The 8,242-nt window shown below is 29.8% G+C and overlaps 1 pseudogene; it reads right to left on the reverse strand.

Annotated features, from left to right (window-relative positions):
- Nucleotides 1-6,690: 6,690 nt before the first annotated feature.
- On the reverse strand, nt 6,691-7,515 carry LOC126720544 (cysteine-rich repeat secretory protein 38-like; annotated as a pseudogene).
- Between the last annotated feature and the right edge of the window lie 727 nt (nt 7,516-8,242).

Consider the following 8,242-nt stretch of genomic DNA (forward strand, 5'->3'; position numbering starts at 1 on the left):
AATTTCTCTACTAAAAAAAGGCCCCATCTCCCTTAGTAAAATGCTCAAAATTTTATAAAAATATAATATTTTTTAAATAATTGGTACTTTTTTTTAAGAGTGATGCTAAAAATACCACAAATTTTATTATAGTCTTTATAGATTTATCTGATATATCACCAATCACATAAAAAAGTAATTCAAATACAAATAAATTAAGTTGTTGAAATTCATCAATTACAGTCATAATCACATTTATTGTGACATTTTGTAGTATTTTTCTTTTTCATTTCTAACAAGGCTTTTAAAATAGGAGACCAATAAAAATTTAACCCAATTGAAACCATAAGATGTTTAAAAAAAATGCTACAAATGTGATAAATCACCAATGATGACTAATCTCCTACTAAGCCACATACCAAATAATATCTATCTATCTCTTTCTCTTAAAAAAAATATATAAAATTAAAATTTAGATTACAACTGTACTTAACTATGCATAGTCATATATCCAAGTTAAACTAAGTACCTTTTGATTCAACTATAATATTCAATCTTTTATTTGAAATTAACCTTAGTTTAGCTAGTATTATTCATCAATTTCTGTATTAACATCAAATTATTCTTAATTTAATTAGTATTATATAATTTTATTTAATTAATGTTTACATATAAAAAGGCCCCATATAAAATTTTTGCCTTAGGCCCCAAATTTTGTTGGGCCGGCCTTGCATAGTATTATCTGTTACCACATAGAAACTAACAAAAAAAGCTACCACAGAGAGTCATGTGTTCAACCGTGTGATCTAGCAAAGGTCAGCATGATAAATTGCTGTCTCCCATAATGGAATCAAGAGGACATATACAAGACTGGCGGACATGGAATTGTTTTCCACATACATCAAAAGCATTTGATACTTTGTAACCCTTTTTTGAGTTCTGAGACATACAGATCCACCAAATCTCATGACAAAGTATCAAATTCCCACTCAGGTATTCAGCAAGAAATTCTATGGTAGACTCTTATGGAAAGTTGGAAAATTATGTACCAGCTTCACTTTGGCTTGAGGACATGACCAAACAATTTTCTGCAAGTAAATAAGGCACAACCAAATCTACAGAAGATAAAGATTTACAGTATAGGAGCGGAACTGACTGTAGGGTAACCACATTAATCTTTTAAAATTGAACTCAATTGTTTAAGGTATTAGGCAAACGTAATAATGTTGAACATGTGACAGTTACCACCAAGATAAAACTGTACATGAAAATGCTTAACAAGATTGCTATTTGACCACTTTTGACAAATACAAAGAAAGTGAATTTTGTAATGAAAATAAATAAATATGTTATAATAATAATATATGATAAGCAGCCTAAACTATGACAAATAAAATGAGGAAGTGGGCTTTATGAAAGCTAGGCAGCAAGAAACAAATGAATTAGCCAACATGATTGACTTTATATATTCATCTCAAAAGGGTATATGATTGTAAAGTTATGATTTACAATTACGTTTTATGTTGGCTTTATTCCATAACAAAAAGTATTGTATTTGCATTAATTTATTTCCTTATGTTTTGTGCGATTTTATTGTATTTGATTTAGTATTAAGTTGGTGAAGAGTCGAGTATGAAATGAAGATCAATGCAGTTTCACCACTATCTTGCAAGAAGCTCGCGAGTAAACACATACTGGAAGCTGAAGAGTCAAGTGTCATGCTATATTTCGCGAGTACTTCTCGAGACAAACCATCTCATGAGGTATCCGTGAAACTCTCTGCTTAGAGTATTTTAAGTGTAACTTTCTTACCCTTCACCCATACTATGTATATTCTATTTACCCACAAAAGTAAATGAGAATATTCAGAGAGAAAACCCTAGAGAAGTTTCTACAACACAATACAATCATCTTTTAGAGAGAGAACTACTTATCCTTAGTGAGAAATCATTATAGCCTCTTCTTCTTCCCTCTCCCATTATTACATTTTGAGAGGAGACTTGTACCCAAACACAACCCACACCAGATCTGAGTATAGGGAGTGTTTTGGAGCTTAAAAAGCGTTTGAGATTTGCCAAGAGAAGCCGATGAGGCTTGCAGATGCAATTGGGCAGTGTTGCAAGATCCGAAAAGTTAGTGAAGACAAGACTTCGAGATGTCCTTCAGTAGCAGGAGTTTGGAGAGCTCAAGTACATTGGGTAGACTAGACTTGGATGGTCTTTTGTTATTCATGTACTCCAATTTATTCACTAGTGGATTGATTTCGACTTAGAGGGTCGCGGAGAGATTTTTTGCCGAGTTTTTCGGTTTCCTCTCCAATAACACGTCTTAGTATTATCTTGTATTTGCATCTCTCTTCCTCTACTCTTTAATCTTTACATTTAATGCTACTTGCTTGCTTGCTTATGGCTTAGAGAGTAGTTCTAGTGATTGCACTTCTTTTACTTTTGTTCTGCAATTAGATAAGTTAGATTAAAAACAATTAAGACATAATTTACTTTTAGGGGTCTAAATAAGCTCGTGTGTTTTCACACCAAATCCGAGCTTTCAATGATGACTGTTAAATAACCAAAGACTAGAAAATACTGCGAATTCAGAGATCTATCTTGAGGCACACTTCCATCTCAGGTTCATATACAATCACCATGTTAAACCATTGACCTGAGAATAAAAGGACAAAGAGAAACTTGATATAAGTGAACCATATCAAGTTTTTCTATATTTATATTTAAAAACTGAAGTGTAACATTTATTGTTGCTACACTCCTGTTGAGCCATCCTATCCTCCACATCATTAGTCTTTTTCATATTTGTTTTTTAAATTTATTTTTTTACAATATTAACATTATAATTTTGAGTTTACAAATTCATTTTAGGCAGTTCTAGTTTTTCAAATTCATTTTACGCATTTTAGCTTTACAAGTTCATTTTAGGCGATTTAAACTTTACATATTCATCTACTTTAATTTTGATGTTATAACTAAATAATAAATCAATGGAAAATCAAAACAAAATTGTTGGCTACTTATATTCCTCTAGGGCAGCTTTAAATTTAAATATTAGTTTGCCCATTTATCTTTCTTTATTTTGGATCTTCTTATTTTCTTCCTATTACTATAAATTTGTCACACTCTTCCATTCTATGCATATTTTTCCTATACAAAAAAAGGTTATCTCTCTCTCTCTCTCTCTCTCTCTCTCAATTTTTTCTTTTCATTTTTTGTTGGATTTCATATTATTATTTTTATTGCATTTCTACCTTAGATTGATGAATATTTGTGTTTTTTAGAATTCTACTTTTGAGTGTTTATAACTGAAAAATGAAATCAATGAAGGAAAAAAAAAATTCACAAGTCTTGATTAATCATTAATGGTAGAAAAGATACAACCTAATAGCTACCTATAGGAGGATTTCCAACTAAAGGTTTGTACCCTCACTGTCCTATTATTGACTAATTCATATGTGTTCCTTGATGCAAATATATATATATATATATATATATATTTTTTTTATCTTTTTATTTACAACACTAAAAACTTTTAATAAATGGTGTTTGTTGTTGATCTAACTTAGAAAAAAAAAATTCATATTGTAATATGTTATATTTTGTGTTGTTGCCAGGTTTTATCTTATTTGGAAAACTACATGATTATTTGAATAAGTCGATGAAGAACAATTAGTTCAATTGAAGACAATGGTCTTTGTGCAATTTCCATTCACTATTTAAAAATATGTTTTTGAACAAATTATAGGTAAATTGTTATGTATTTTTTATATGATGTTTTTAGATACTTGAATAATTGTTTTAAGTATTTACAAATATTTTATGTTATTCTTCATCTTCCTTATCTTATTAGTGTATTCTTTGAGATTTTTGAGAAAATAAGTTCAATTTTTTGTTTAAAATCATTTATTTATCTATTTAATTTTCACATAGGATTAGAAGTTGGATTAGATTATGACAGCATTAACACAATAATTCTTTTTTGAAAAAACCTTTCTCTACTTTTTTCTTCCTTTGGATTTGTACTCTTTGCATTAACACAATTTTTTTTTTCTTTGTTTATTAAATTTTTTTAGTTACATTTCTTGGTGTTTTTGATTGTACTGCAGAAAAAATTGGGTTTAAGAAAGCTTTTTTGAAAACTAAAAGAATAATTTCCAAATTTTATATAATTTTTGAAGATACAAAAAATATTGCGGATAACTTTTATTAAAAAATTAATATTTTGACTAACTTATTTTTTGAATTCCTAAGAAAATTAGTATTGTTTTGATGTTGGTGCGACAGAAATTATATATATTACATTTGTAATTGTCATTATAATAAATGAATATATGATTATAAATTACATTACTATTTATTAAATTATTCCAAATTGAAAAATATATATAATAATGAGACTACTCTAAAAATATTATCACGCGCAAGGTCTGGGACTAGTTAAATAATAAAAATTAATACATCGTAATTTATACTACTATTCAAGGGTTGTCTCCTATTTGAAATAGACATTTTGTTGGTTCAAAAATATCCCGACACTCCTAGGTTTAAGTAAAGACAAGATTTGGGGGCAACTCAGTAAAAATACGTTTGCAACACCCACCTAAAACACCTACAAAATATGACTAATCTCCCAATATACCATGTCTTTAAAACAATTCTACTTTTTTTTCCTTAGAAAAAAATTAGCACAAGACAAACACCCCCAGTGCAACAAAATAACCCCACCACACGGTAACCTTTTTTTTTTTTTTTTTTTTTTCTTCAAACATATTTTGCATGATTAAAATCTCTTTCATTTTGTTCTTTCCAAAAAAAACACTTATTTAAACATTATATTAAAAATTAAAAACACACGTTAAGTTAAAGGCTTAAAGCCGACTTAGAGTTTTATTTTTTTATTTTATAAAGAAGCTTTTATCCTCATCCTATATATTATCCCGTGTAGTTTTATTTATTATGTATTTATTTATTTTCATGAGATTATCAGATCCTATGTAGTTAAAAGGATATCCATTTATCCACACAGTTTTTCACTTATCTGAGTAAGTTTATTAAGTTTTCAAATTCTAAATTTTAGGCTACTTGTAAAATCTTTTTTTTTTTTTTTCTCTTTCTCACATTTTTTTATGCATGTTCAATTCTATCAAAAATAAACCCAATTTGTCACGTTGAGTTAAGAGTAATTAAGAAAAAAAAAAAAAAACATTCTTATTAGCCTGAGCTATTTTTTTTAATCCAAATTACAACTTAAAAGAATAGCCACCACTTTTCGTCAATTTTCTTTTGTTTCAAATACAAACTTAAGATTCAAAAAATCATTTTCAAAAAAAATAAAATAAAATAAAAAAATCAAGGTTAAGACACAAATGCATATCTTCAACTTTCTTCCTCTCTCAATTTATTCATGGGGAATTTTAAAGAACAAGATCTACACTGCACAATAATTTTTTCAGGCAATTTTTTCCATATCATAAATGAAATTTCCACTCTTCATATTATTTTTACCTTTAATTAATTACCTCAACCATTGCTACTATTGTTACTATATGTCTATTATTCATCAGATTTAACTCTCACCTAATTCTTATTTTGCCTTACTTTTGTGGTCCATTTGAGTGAGCTTGTGATCATCTTGAACGCGTCCTACCAACTAGTGAGTACTGTTGGCTTTATTTTACCTTTCTTTAATCATCTAATTTCTTATTTTTATTTGATTTGTATTTAATGGGAAAACTCAAAATTTGGTTTGCAATAAGGATTGTTTTAAATTTCTTGGAAAGTATGTATTTCTTTTGGTGTAATTAATATGCTCTTTTGAGAGTGTGTCGGTATATATATATATATGTGTGTGTCTGTGTGTGTGAAAAACAAACTGCTAAACATACACACACTTTAATTACACTCTCTTACCAAGCTCAAATGCATTACTTAACCCAAAATACCATAACTAAAGAGCCTTCTATTGTATATTAATTGTCAATTTGTCACTCACATTTGATTTTAGTTTGAAACATTTTTCCCTTTTAGTTATCATCCCTCCTGTGGTAGAGATATGGCTTTACACAAAAAGAATGAACAAAATGGGTTTTTGCCCTTTTCGGACAAATTAATTAGCTTTATATCCCATTTCTCAAAATAAGTAGGGAAATGCCACTTTTTTAAAACTCTATAGTGGCATTTTAACAAGCTTATAATGACGTTTTTAAGATCTATAGTGATGTTTTTTAACTCGACTTCAATGAAATCGAGTTATAGGCAATTTTTTTACCAATAACTCGATTTCATTGAGGTCGAGTTAAAAAACGTTACTATAGGCCTTAAAAAACGTCACTATAGGCTCCTTAAAACGCCACTATAGGGCCTAACTCAATTTATCATAAATCGAGTTTTAAAAGAGAGGCATTTCCCTACTTAGTTTAGGAAAGGGGGTATAAAACTAATTAATTTGCCTGAAAAGGTTAAAAGCCCATTTGTCCCAAAAATAACTCAACCAAGGTTAAACAAAAATTCTAAAGAATATTTTTCCGAATATTTTTAAAACAGTAAAAGTCTCCCATATTTTATTTTTAAAATAACAATATTTAGCAAAACCCCGGCCCCATGCAAAATTTCATCATCTAAGTACCAAAAATCTAACCAAATGATTACAATTGGCCAAAATTATGCAAGTAACGCAGCAAACATAAGTTGTCTCATTGGACAATTTTATTTTATTTTAAACATATTACATTACACAGTTTGATACATAAACATAGGAAACCATATCACTCTAGGCATCAACAAAGGGGTAAAGTTCATATCTAACGTTACAACTGCCACCAACAACTCGCCCACCTCGTTTTCCATCGCAACAATTGGGAAGTTCACTAATCGCAGTTTCAAGACACTTCTTACAATCAAGACCTGAAAGGTCCCTGGTGCATTGAGCCAAACCATATAGTTTGCTTGATGAATCAAGCTTTAAGTCCCCGGTAGCATAGAATTTTGGATTGGCATAAGCTTTATTAGATAACCTGATTAACAAATCCTTAACTTTTGGATTGAATGAAGTGGGGTTTTCTACATCTTGGACGTTCCACAAGTAGAACTTGTTTTTGTTATCGATTTCTCCAAAGAAATGTATGTTCGAGTACTTTAAAAGGCAGTTATCATACCAAATTATCGCTCCTTTTTTATAAGGACAACGATCACCAAGCTCTTTGCCTGCATCAATGACACAGGTCTTACAGTTTGTTTTTGAGACATCACCTCAGCATAGGGCTAAACCATTTGCTTGAGCTTGGCCTTGCCCAGTCGAGCTGAGCCCAAACCCTTTTGAAGGAACTTTGGTGGACAAAAATTTTAGCAAGCCATTCAAGTTTGTACCATAAGGGCTATTGGCAGTGTAGTTTTCCTGGCTAAAACAAAAATGGTATAATGGGTCAGCACAATTTACTGCATGGAGGAAGAGGCTGAATAATAGAAAGCTGAAGGAAATATATTTTGAGCACAACATGTTGAATGAAATTGAAGTTTGGTTTTGTGGGTGTGTAATATTATCTACAAGAACTCTATAAATAGACGAGACTTGTCAAGTTTTGGCCATGTTTGGAGTAGAAAATGCTGACTTTATTCTTAGTTAGTGGCATCCTCATCTTAGTCCTAATTCTTTTGATTAATAAACCTCTCAAAATCGCACTCAGACTTTGACCGTGCTGGAGCGTAGAGTCAATAATTTGGCAGAAAATCTTTTGGTGGCGCTTTTATATTAATTAACTCATGAGAGTTCTAAAGAAACTAGAAACCAACTCAAATTCGTGTGGGATCAATGCAGGGGCGGTTGCACTTGTAATTCAGGGGTTCAAAAGAACCCCCAGACATGAAGAAAAAAAAAATATATATATATATATATATATATATTTATTTATTTATATAAAATATTTATTTATTAATTTAATTACCCTTAAAAATATTTTTGTACAACTTGGCTTAAATCTTGCTCACACTGATTACAAATCAGTGCTCAAAATCAAACAACATAGATCAGCTCATACTAGAACTAATTAATGACACAAATCACTCTCCCTTTCTCTTATCAATCTCATCTCAATCATCTCTATTCTCTATTTTTCTTTCTATGTATCTCCAACTTTAAGAGTAAAATATGAGTATTGGTATGTCTCTCTATATTATAAATTTATATTATATATGTGAGAGAGAGAGAGAGAGAGAGAGAGTATTTGTGTTTGATACTAATTGTGTGCATTATTTATTTT

The sequence above is a fragment of the Quercus robur genome, chromosome 4, assembly GCF_932294415.1.
Source record: "Quercus robur chromosome 4, dhQueRobu3.1, whole genome shotgun sequence".
Classification (NCBI taxonomy): Eukaryota; Viridiplantae; Streptophyta; class Magnoliopsida; order Fagales; family Fagaceae; genus Quercus; species Quercus robur.